At 49.2% G+C, this 12,797-nt stretch overlaps 1 protein-coding gene across 1 annotated transcript in view; it reads right to left on the bottom strand.

Annotated features, from left to right (window-relative positions):
* ELFN2 (extracellular leucine rich repeat and fibronectin type III domain containing 2) overlaps positions 1 to 11,814 on the bottom strand; it is a 44,672-nt gene extending 32,858 nt beyond the window's left edge. The window contains exon 1 of the mRNA XM_006025964.3: positions 11,716 to 11,814. The gene's annotated coding sequence lies outside the window, so the exon portion shown is untranslated. The remainder of the gene's footprint in view (positions 1 to 11,715) is intronic.
* Between the last annotated feature and the right edge of the window lie 983 nt (positions 11,815 to 12,797).

Below are 12,797 nucleotides of genomic sequence, written 5' to 3'. Positions count from 1 at the left end.
CCCCCTGCGTGGCATGACATTTCTTTCTCTTTCCCTGGCTGCCCTGGGTGAAGGGAGCTGCCTGCACTAGCAAATCCACCCTGATCTCCAGGCCAGATCTCCCATCCTGCAACAGAGATAAAGATCTTTGAGCAGGATTTAAGCTATTCCTCCACTTGAGGACATCCCACTTAAGGAAAAGCCTTGGTGCATTAACCTGTATCTCTGTACACAGCAAGGCACATCAACCGGCACCGAGGACTCCAGAGACAGATGACAGCAAAAAGCAATCATCCCTAGAGAGAACAGCCCTAGACTATGCAGGATGCAGCACGGGCCAAGAACTTTGCAGTGGACCCCTAAGTTTCTTTGTCTCACACCTTCCTCATCCTAGTCTTGCTTTCCTTCTTCAGGCCACACTGCATCACACAACACAGTTGCACCTCCCTGCCATCATGCTCCAAAGTGGGTACATAGCAGCAGTGATGGATGTTCACATATGTGAAGGTGTATTAGTACACACCTGTGTATGTATCTGCCCTGTGTAGTGCATGCCAACATTAGGGGTGAAAGCACATGTGGACATGGCCGTATGAGTGCCAGGGCTTATCATAGGGCACCTGTATGTGTTGCATGAGTTTGTGTCGGTATAAGTATGTAAATGCAACCTTCTTAACAAGCGACTGTATGTGTAGATGTCAAAACTATATCAGCATGGCAGGTAATACATGCATGTGTGAGCATGTGTATCTGGGAGGGCCTTTGAGTGTGACCAGGTGTGTAAGAATGCAAGCAAGCATGAGCCAGACCAAATTAGCATCCAGCTGAGGATGTGGCACACCTGTGCAAATGCATGTGCATGAGTGTGTGAGAGGAAGAGAGAGAGAGGCAGAGGAAATGCACCCTGTTTCAATGTCAGAGTGCCTGTATGCTGAGGAACTTTCCGTAGAAACCAGCTGACAGCTGCTCCCCTGAGTTTCCTGGACACCAGTGTTTTTCCTTTTCTAATCTCCCTGATGTAAATCCATTCGTGGCGAGTGCCTGGGGAGTTTTAATTCCATTGGCATTAAACTCACTAAAACCTCTATTACCAAAAGCTTTTAGGATTTTCCCCAGAATCTACAAGGAAGGTTTGTAACATGACAAACTCCACTTCTATGGGGCATTTGAGAAATTAATTTGCACTTTCTAAATGCCAGGATCATACCGGGGCAATCATACTGGGGCAACCAGGTTATCCCCATTTCCGACAGCAAGCTCTGGCCACTGACACAAGGCATCCCAGTGGATGCCAGACCTGGGTTTCACACTCTGTTACAGTAGCCGTGGACCAGTGCTAAGGGTGCCAGGATGCCATAATAGATGAAAGCAGATGTACTGCCATGATAGGCTGCAGCTCGAGATTCCCAGCTGCTGTAACATAGTGGAAACAATGCAGTTATATCACAGTGCCAGAGGTTCTGTGCCAATTTCCCAGAGTGAAGGGTGTGCAATTACATCATAGCGCCCGAGGTTCCCAACTGCTGTAATGAGCCAAAGGTGTTGCAGTCTCCTTTCAATGCTGCAGGTACCTGGGGCCTGTAGTAAAGCAGGAATCAGCTGACCATACCTCAGTGCAGGAAGTCCCTCAATACCATTGGCAAGATGAAGGGAGAGAGGGAGCTAAGAGTGGGTGACAGAGGTTTCTAGGTCCTGTTGGGCAGCAGAGGTTGTGCACTCGCACCTCCTGCCCTAAAGGCTCAAGGTTTTTGTACCACAGCAGAGGAGACACAGTCAGTCTCTCAGCCCCTGCTGTAGTATAGCAATTGGTTCTCAGACCTTGCAGACCCTGGGGCTATAACATGATGGAGGCAATGCCAGAGGCTCTCAGCCCCTGGGGTTCCTTGACAGTGAACTGTAGCAGAGATAATGAGGTCCCCTGCCAGCCCTTGCAGTTTGGGGTGCCGGGATACACATTTCTAAGCGCTGCCAAGTACCCTCCAATGGCAGTGGAGCCTTTAACCAGAGGAGAATTTGTGATGTTGACTCCTGGTTCTCTGCACTGTGATCCAAACCCCCATCCTGTGCAATGCAAACAATCCTGAGTGATTAATCAGGGAACCCCAAAGCAAGAGAGGTCAGGATAAACAATCCACAGGAGGAACCCCAGAAAAAGGCAAAGAGGGGTAGGAGTGGGAATTCCTTTCCCTTAGGATAGGGACAGCTCTCAGTGTGAGAGGTGTGACTGTGGGTTCACAGGGGAGAAGTGTATACGAGTAACCCAAGGGGCATGCATGTGCATAAAAATACAGAGACCAGACTCTCAGTAATGAGCCTCCATGCCCTGAGCCCCATTTGTTTATTGAGTGAGTTCTCCCCCCACATGTTGCTTAATCAAAAACCTCTGATCCTGAGCAAATGAACAGCTTGGGGACAGAGATCTCTCTCCAAACGAAGGCTGGATGAAACAGGTCAGACCAGACAACCACCCTATGACCCTTCTGCCTCTCGTAACAAAACCAACCACCCTCTAGAGGTTCCACAATATTCCCCTCAGCTTCCTTTGGTTTCCCCCAACAAAATTTCTGTTGCTGGGTCTTGTCGGGGCCTAGGAAGTGATAACCCCCGTGGCACCATGAGTTGGGCAGTTCACCCAGCATTTGTGGCTGGGATAGGAAGAAGGCCCTAGAAATTTGACAGGAAAGCCTACATCTGTGAGGCTTCCCATTCAGGTTTGCAGTCTCAAGCACTGAAAAAAAATAGTTAAAAAAAACCAATATGTGAATAATTATTTAAACAGAGCTCAGAGTCCCGAGACCAGATGTTCAGCTGGCATAAATCAGCCAACTCTCATTAACTTCCATGGAGTAAAGCCAGTTTACACCAGCTGAGGATCAGGACATCAGTTTTTTCAACCATTCTACTCTATGACTTTTACACCAGACCATGTAGCAATGGCATAAAGCCAACAGGCAAACAGAACTGCCCCAATGATACAATAGCCATTATTATGAAAAGCAGGGAACATGGACATTACTTCCTCAGCCCTGAAGTCCTTCTAGTCCAGTCTCCTTCCCCTAATGACAGCCAGCACCACTTGTTTCTAAGTTAGACAAAAGAACCTGCTGCAGGCAGAGGTGGGGTGACCTACTCTTCCATATCATGGTCTCTTCCTTGTCTCTAATACCTACAAACCAACATGCCCCGGAGCAGTAGAGTCCCCAAATTCTTTGGTGTCATAAAATGTCTCACAGATGAACAAACTCCCCTTATCATCAAATTTTAACTGAAAACACAACAAAGGCACAAGTGGGCTGGTATGACCTGTAGACCAGGCCCCAATCACAGACCATGTCCACTTGGACCACCAGTGGCACATATACCACAGTTTGGAAACCACTGCCCCAGAGCATAAAGTGTTGGTTCTCAGGTTGCAGGTGTCGCCGTGGATGTAGTCTTTCTGGACTTCAGCAAGGCCTTTGACACTGTCGACCACCCCATCCTCATTAAAAAACTAGGTGACTGTGGCATTGATGCCTACATGGCCAGATGGATTGCGAATTGGCTGAAGGGTCGTACTCAGAGGGTGGTAGTGGACGGGTCATATTCGACCTGGGGGGAAGTGGGCAGCGGAGTTCCCCAGGGCTCGGTCCTTGGGCCCGCACTGTTCAACTTCTTTATCAGCGATTTGGACAACGGGGTGAAAAGCAACCTGTTCAAATTTGCTGATGATACCAAAATATAGGGAGAGGTGGGCACGTTAGCAGGGAGGGAGAGACTGCAAAAAGACCTGGATAGGTTGCAGGGGTGAGCTAACAAAAACAGGATGCGTTTCAATATGGACAAGTGCAGGGTGCTGCACTTGGGCAGTAGTAACCAGCAGCACACTTATAAGATGGAAAACTCCCTTCTTGAGAGCATGGAGGCAGAAAGGGATCTTGGAGTCATTACTGACTCCAAGATGAACATGGGCCGACAATGTGAGGTCACGGTCAGCAGGGCTAACTGGATCCTATCGTGCATCCACAGGTGCATCTCAAGTAGGTCCAAGGAGGTGATCCTCCCCCTCTACGCGACACTGGTCAGGCTGCAGCTGGAGTACTGTGTCCAGTTCTGGGCACCCCACTTCAAGAGGGATGCGGACAACATTGAGAGGGTCAAGAGGAGGGCCACCCGCATGATCCGGGCACTGCAGGGCAGACCCTACAACGAGAGGTTACGGGACCTGAACCTGTTCAGCCTTCACAAGAGAAGGCTGAGGGGGAACCTGGTGACCGTCTATAAACTCACTAGGGGGGACCAGAAGGGTTTGGGGGAGACCTTGTTTCCCCTAGTGCCCCCTGGGATAACAAGGAATAACGGCTACAAGTTGTTGGAGAGTAGGTTTAGATTAGACATCCGTAAGAACTACTTCACAGTTAGGGCGGCTAGGATCTGGAACCAACTTCCAAGGTGGGGTCACTTGAGCCCAGTTTTCTTCCTGTCCAGGCAGGGGGTCGGACCTGAAGATCTGCAAGGTCCCTTCCGACCCTACTTCTATGATTCCTGCCAGGTGATGTCTAAAATGGGTGATGTCATAAGTGAGGACAATGCTTTCCACAGAAATGCACACTCCTTCCATGAACCTGTAACTAGATTCTTGGCCTCAATGGTTTCCTGCAACACTGAGTTCTGCTGCCTCATGACACGTAATTTGGGTGAGGGGGAGGAGGAATCCCCTGCCTGCAGCTCCACATTTGCTGCCTTTTTGTGTTATTGCACATCCCCTCACTCTCGCACTGCAGAAGTTTAACAGGGCAGGTCTGGGAGCTGCATAGCAGCAGTACACGGGGCAGCAGTGACTGCCGTGCAGCTGGCCAAGCACCAGCGGTGGCACCAATCATCTTTGCCCCTACACCACCGTTGTATCATGACACGGAGGACAGAGAATCCCAGCCTCCCTCCTCCAAACCTGGTCTGTCCAACTCCTGGCCTGCGAGCTATGTAGGGCTTGCAAGGGATTCATTTGTGGCCTCCATCCCCCATTTGACTAATGCTCCCTTGATCATTTCAGCTGCAACCAGAGACTCCAGGTTCCCCCCCTCTCCTCCAGCTTCCACTTTGTGCATCCCTCCCCCTCCAGCCCCGCCTCACTCCCCATGCAATGAGGCATAGCCCAAAAGGCTGTGGGATTCAGTGGCCTGAAGTGCCTGTGTAGCATGCTGCAACAGGGGAGCCCACAGTCAAGGGGCTGGGAATGGTGGCTGGTGCATCCACATAGTATGGTGCAGTGGGGAGAGATGGGAAGAGGAGCTGACATGGTTCTCACTGGTGCATCCCACATGGCAAGCAGCCCCTGGCCACTTAGCATTTGGTCAGCCCTGATGTCCAAATACTAGCCATTTCACAACCTTCTATCCTGCCCTTCTCACTCAGCTCCTTCCTAGGGCAAACAACCAAACAACCCCTGTCTTTCCATCTATTTTCCTGGCCCTCGATCACTCTCACTGCCATTTGCCAAACCCTCCTGACTCTGCTATACTGGTATTTCCCTTGACATAAGGTGACCACCTCTGTACCTGTTGTTCCAAAGGAGACCACGCCCACGATCTATACAAAGGTGTTGCAGTATTTTCCATATTATGCTCCATCCCATTCCTGATGCATCCTAAGATCTTGTTTGATTTTTTTGACTGCAGCTGCACATGGAGCTGAGGTTTATATTGAGCTATCTTCAGTGACAACCAGGGCCCCTTCTTTCACTGATACAGGTAATTTAGGGCACTAGAAAGTGTCCATGTAATAGAGATCATCTGTTACTTTGCATTTATGAATACCAAATTTCATTTGCCACCATGCTGTCCATTCACCTGACATATTTTGAGCTCTTAGAACACTGATTCTCAACCAGGGTACCACAACACCCTGCAGTGCCCCAAGATCCTTTCAAGGGTGCCACAGGATGTCACACAGTGTTAGCACTCCCAAATTTATAAACATGATTCACTAGCTAAACCCTGAGATTTCAAAGAGAAATCCATAGCTGAGATCTTTCTGAGCTCTTTGCACTAGAAAATGGATCTATTATTTTTCTGTAGGAAAAAAAAGTGAAAAGTAAGAGCTGGCATTTTTTCAAGGGCTGCCTTGAATCTATCCAGGGGTGCCTGCAGTCTGAAAAGGTTGAGAACTACTTTCTTAGAAGTTCCTCTCAGCCCTCTTCAGTCCCAGCTAATCTAATAACACTATCAGCTGCAGATGTTGCTGCTTCACTGTTCACCCCCTTTTCCAGGTCATTAATGAATGTATTAAACAACCTGGTATGTAGAACAGAACCCTGAGGCCATGTTAACCTGTGGCCATGAAGACACTTTACCATTTTTACTCCTGTTTGCTTTCTGTCTCTCAATCTGTCTTTTGATCTACATCACCATTTGCCTCTCACAGACACACTTAGCTTCCTCACTTGGCCTCTTTTGTGGGATCTTTCCAAAGACCTTTTGTAGACCTAATTAAATTCTATCAACTGGTTTTCCTTTATCCAGTAATTCATTGGGATATGTTCAAAGAACACTCTGTGATTAGGGAGAACTGATTTTCCTTGCCAGCATCTGGGCTGATTAGGCTGTGTCAGATCCACGATCTTCAAGAGGTCTTTGACTTTTCTTTTTAATTCTCATTTTAGCCCTTTTGCCAGGTACTGAAGTAAGGCTTAGACATCTACAGATCATCACAAGAGTCTTTTCTTTTTATACAGAGGTCCAGCATCTGGTCCACTCTAGCCTTTAGAACAGGAGATGCTGTTTATGAAAGATTGCATATTTTGGTTCAGTAGCGTAATGAAGGGTGAAGCGGCCAGGACACCAGCCCTGGACACTTTACGGGGAGCACAAAAATAGCAGCTGCTGCCACTGCTCTCCCAGCCATTGCCAGGCAGCCACTATCCCATGCATCATTGCCACCTAGAGCCCAAAACTGCCCAATTACACATCTGTTTTGGTTAGCAGGCTCCTTTCACCACTCTTGGAATCAACCACCAGGGCCTGGCAACTTGTTTGTTTGTTTGCTTGTTTTTAATTATTGGTTGGCTCCAGGCCTCCTCCTCCTGGAACCTCAATCTCTAACAGTACTTCATCTTTGTTACCAAGAAAAGATAGGTCCAGAATAGGAACATACACAATATCCTCAGTAGTGAAAACTGATGCAAAAGCAGTCATTTTGATCAATGATTCTCAACCAAGGTGCCACATTTGAGATCTTTTCAAGGGTGACACACGGTTTTAGCACTCTTAGTTGGGTAAATATGATTCACAGGATAAACCTGGGATCCATCATGTTAAAAACAGACTTACTTGCTGTGGTCTTTCTTTGCAACAGAAGAATTGCTCTGTTACTTTTCTGTAGTCAAAAAAATGACTGAAAGTTCAGAGCTGGCATTTTCCAAGGGGGGCCTTAAGTCTAATGAGGTTGAGAACAACTGATTTAGATGTTCAACAACATCCCCGGGACTGAGACACTGAATTGCTTTAGACGCAGGAAGCATACGGAGTTGATCACTATGGACTTCCCCAGATAACCTGTTTCACCAAAACTCTCCCAGGCCAGCTTAGTTCCTGGCCTTTGCTTGGCTCTGTTGCTGCCTAGCAAGCTCCAGCCTGACCCTTGCTCCCTCACTGGAGCTTTCAAGGCAGGGGAGCCATTGATTTATCCATGGTCCAAGGTTCACTGAAGAGAAACTGACCTGAATGCCAGGACCCACCTGACCCTGGGAGGCAAGCCAAGCCAGCAAGAATAAGTGAAGTGAACAATGCACAGCTGTTAGCTCCTGAAACTGCATTTCAGCTCTAAATCAGCCATGAGACATGAAAGGGATGAGAAACACTGGGGAGCTAAAACAAGCAACCTTATCCAAACCCTTCTTTCAAAGATAGCATTGCACATTGAGGTCAAATTGCTTCAACCAGTTTTGGAGGGCATACCTGTTCAGATCAGGCAACACACATGTCCAAAACACACATGTGTAAAGCACTTCCTGGAGCCAAGCCACAAAAACACATGGCTTTGCACGTCTGAGGCACATCCTCCCCTGCATGAAGCCTAACACATGCAAAACAAACATGGCCATGTGGATCACATATATAATATGCAAAATATACAATACAAGCATAAGAAGCTCACCTATGAGCACGCATTCACCTTCAGAACAGTTAGCAGACAGACACATTCACACTCTGCAGCACTAGCAATTCAGCTCTCAGAAGTACCAGACCATCTGCCCAAGTCTCAATATGTTACACCTCCTTGACACACATGAACAACTCCCTTCATGTTCACTCGGACCTGGGCTTCCCCCATCCACTGCTCAACAGGGATGACCAAGTAGAAAGCCACAATGTTTTATGACTACTATTTGGTACCTAAGGGAATGAGGCATCCAGAAGCTGTGCTTCGGGTATGTAATCAATTGCCATCAGCAATCATCTCCCATTGACTTGAATGATGTGTGTTAACATGGCCCAATGTATTTCCTGGGAGCGGTCTGGTTCCTCTTCACAAATCTGTGATCACCTCAGACTTCACAGCAGTCATTGCACTGTGGACTGTGGTAATTCATGTGCACCAGGACAGCGCTCAGCTTCTCAGACCCAGAAACCACAGGCTTTGCTCACCTGAGCTACAGGAGAATCTCCCTTGGCTCACCTGAGCTACAGGAGAATCTCCCTTGGCTGCTAATAATTATATATTATTATATATGGTCTGTGACACATGGGTCGGCAGTTCTGAGTCCACCAGTAAAGAGAAGCATGAACATGCATCCTATCTAGCATGTTACAATAGGGGTTGGCAACCTACAACACATGGACTAGATCCGGCACACAAACAGATTAGATCCAGCATGTGAGGTCCCACCTGACCCAGGGGTGCAGTACCCCACAATCAGTCTCCGTGTCCAACTATATCCCAAAGTCCTAGTTCCCTTGTCAGCCTCACCCTCTGAGACACTACCTTGGAGGCAATGAGCAGACAAGGCAAAGCGCACTATGGAAGTGTTTGGCAGCAATGGTCCTGACCTCCTTACTCCATGCACAAGATGTAGAGCCACCTGCCTGGGAACAGAGCACACAAATGGACTCCCTGATCTGGGGAGACACCTGGAAGAAGGCTCAGCCAACTGCTGAGAACCACAGTCTGGTTGTGTTCCTGGAGGATGCATGCTGCACTCCCCTGGTCAGGTGTGCTCATGGGTCAGATATAAGGGTCATTGGGCAAAACTGGAGCAGTCACCTATTCAGGGTCCTGCATTCCAAGCATAACATGTGTACAACATTGTGGAAAACAGGCAAGTGACCCTCCCTGGTCTTCCACCACTGTGGCTCCATGGTCTCACCCCACTGTGGAGCCATGGCTCTTGTGAATCTTTCTCTGTCTCATTCTTTCTCTGCTGCTCTCACTCCATCCTTCCCTCCCTTAGAGAGACTGTTATCCTTGCCTCTTTGCAATGTACCTGCCTCCCTTTTTTGTCCCCTTCCTCTCTGCCATATTTCTCTTCACTTCCCTGCTAAGCTCCTCTCTGCTACACTCCTTTTCCTTCTTTGTGTCTTTATTCCTTTTTCTCTCTCCTCTCCACACACCTCTGCTGCTTGTCCATCAGGCCATGTTCTCCCTGCCATTGGACGTTGCACCTCTCGCACCCACTCTGTCCCTCCCTCCCCATTTGTGCACAGCCTGTTAGAAGACCTATCCTGAGCATCTCTCAGCCCCATGTTCAGCCGTGTGTGTGGGTGAGGCCTGGCCCAGCTCCAGGCATGCCCTGTACCAGGCTCCACTTTGCTCCTCCGGCACATGGACAGCATGGCTGCATAATCAGACTCAGCCAAGCAGCCTGCCCATCACCCATGAATCCTCACTCTGTTTCCACAGAGCAAGGCCACAAACTCCTCTTTCTCTATACAAACAAACAGAGGCTTGAGAGACTCGCTGCCTCGGCCCTGGAACATAGCAGCCATTCCATTAGTGATTCTCCTCCATGACCCTGCTACGGCCCGCCCCCAGCCAGCATGATGCCAACAGGTTCAGCTCCTTGGGGGTGCAGGCCTGTCTCTCCCCTTCCTCAACAGCATTCATACTTGCAGCAGGAAGTGCACTGCAGGCATTAACTGAGCCTCACAGCCTCCATGAAAGCAGCTCATTGCCACCCCCATTGTACAGGTAGGGAAACTGAGGCACAGATGGTTACAGGTAAGGGAATTCCCTTGAGGCAGTGGCAGAGCTGGGATTAGAACGCAGGAGTGCCTGACCCACTAGACCTCCAAATGGTTTCAGCAGCTCATGCCTCCCTCAGTCTTCTCCACATTCCTCGAGAGAATAAATTCCAGGTTCCTGCCTCCCCAGCTTACAAGGTCTTGAAAACACCACCCCATACTTCTGGTCTTAGGATGCAAAGTGAGGCCCTGTCTATGCTACTGTGTTTGTTCAATTCACATTGCCTCTTGTCACCAAGTCTTCCTGTGTCCACACATAAGCATAATGTAAATCAGCAAGGCCCCACCTCTGGCTTTTGAGTACAGCAACTAAAGCATAGCCTACTGCCCCAGACTGCAGTAACCCAGCCTTAGCCACAGCTTCCCTGCCACTACGACAGAAACTGCATCGCAGGCAGCAAGTGCTCCCTGCCCTGAGTCAGAGAGCAGCACTCCAGCCACAGCTCCTTCTCCCGCAGTCTGTTGTAGTCTAAAACATATGTGTATCCTGGAAAGACAGCGAGCAATCCAGTACCGCCTTCTTACTCCATTGCCTCCCTAAGGACAGCAGCTTTCTTTGCAAAGCTGCAACCAGCCTGACTGCTCCCAGATCCCAGAGGGATGGTCCATAAGGAACTGTGTTCCCAGCAGCCTGTGCTGAAGCACATTTAAACAGGGCAAGACTCCCAGCAACAACGTACACCATAACCTCATGGGGAAAGGCTCTGCTAATTCAGGCTAGCAGCACGTGGCTCCTTCTCATGCTGTGCTGGGGCACGGTGGTGACAACAGCATGCCCAGATTACAGATCACGGCACCTCTGGCTACCCACTGTCCCTGTATCACCATGCTGGGCACAGGGGCTACAGCAGACCAGGCAACAGCCTTCTCAAGACAGTGGTGCCAGGAGGCTCAGAAACTGAACATGCCCAGGCTACGCACCTCCCCAGGCATTAGCAGCTCACCCAGAAAATGGAGGCCAGTACTTCTAACAGAGCTGGCCTAGGGTGCAGAGAAGCAGAGAACAAGCAAGTCTAGGAGGAACTGTAGCAGTGCAACAGCCTCCCTCCTGAATGATGCCCCTTACTATGCTACAGCAGGCTGTATCTCCAGCAGCCTGGTTCCCCCTTAGTGTTATGCAATGGTGCAGAGCAACTGAGCACGGCAGATCCTCTGGCTGGCTCTTGGCTTATCTGTGGTAAAACCTCAGCACCCCTGTACAGAGAAATGGGAACTCAGATGCCGGGAGAAAATAAGCGATGAGAAGAGAAATGAAGGTGTCAGGAGTGGAGGGGAGAGAGAGAGCTCCTGATCACACTGAACAAACCTGCACATGTTCCATGAGTTTGCAAACAGCCCCTCCCCTTGACGGCATGCAGGGCTTGTGGGGTGGAAACAGCCTCCTCCAGTGGGGTATCTGGGTAGGCATAGGTTCAAGTAAAGACTGGAGTGGAAAACCCTGCCCTCTCCTCCCTTGTGCCCAAGGGGAAGACGCAACACAATGGGAGCCAGGGCCGGAGAAAGATGGCAGTTTCCTTACCTGGGAAGCGGGGGCAGGTAATAGTGTGTCCCTCCTCTCCAGTCAAGGCCAAACCATCACACTAAGGAGTGGCCTGGGACATGGCACTCCAGTTCCTGCATGAATTGAATTGAAGCTGCAAGGATTTCATTGCGAAAGTCTTTGCCTCCTGCATGGGAAGGGAAGGGAAAAAAAACAGAGCCTAAGACTTGGAGGATATATTCACTTCTTTCTTAGGTTTCCAATGGCAACTGAATATACCACAGATGACTATCCAGTGTGTGTGTGTGTGTGAGAGAGTGTGTGTGTGAGAGAGAGAGAGAGAGAGAGAGATGCACAGCTGCTGAGACCACAGGCAGTGCATGGCGCAAGTTAGCAGGGGCATGTTAGTGCTCATGGGAAGAGACAAATAGACAAAGACAGTGGGGCAGACAGACGGTCTGATGTAAAGCACCTTGAAGCACCAAGGGAAGCAGGGCCTCCATACAAAGGGCCTGGGCTGTTCCACCAAGGACAGAATGAGCCAGTCCCTAGCAGGGTGGGAAGAGGGAGTGTTTTGCTGACTGACTAAGACAGGCTGGACAGCATATAAATATACCCCTCTGACACACATGCCGGTGTGTGCATGCACACAAGCACAATGCCACACCACCCTGCGCACATCCTCTAGCACACAAATCCCACAGGCAGCCTTGCCTGCCAACCTATTGTACACATACTCCCCAGACACAAACTGCCACACACCAACTTGCTATACAGAAACACACCCCACTCCCAGCCACAATCCCACACAGCAGCCTCTTCATGCAGACGCATATATACACCCTCATAACCTTAGACACACTCCATGCAACCTCAAACCTCCACCCAGAGGGTGAAGTGTTCATATTCTTTCACATGCATGCACAGCATGCACACTCCACCCCAAAAAAATACAAACATGCACACATATACAAATACATGCTGTCTTTTGGAAACACCACACATGTTCATGTAATCTACACACACACACAAGCACCGAAATGCACAAATACACAAATGTACATCACTTCCCAAATGTTGACCAGAGCACAAATACACACCAAAATGTGAACAAATGAGCT

Source organism: Alligator sinensis, unplaced genomic scaffold (assembly GCF_000455745.1).
Source record: "Alligator sinensis unplaced genomic scaffold, ASM45574v1 scaffold215_3, whole genome shotgun sequence".
In the NCBI taxonomy this organism is placed as follows: domain Eukaryota; kingdom Metazoa; phylum Chordata; order Crocodylia; family Alligatoridae; genus Alligator; species Alligator sinensis.
The sequence above is the reverse complement of the archived record's forward strand: the minus strand, read 5'-3'. Positions and strand labels throughout refer to the sequence as shown.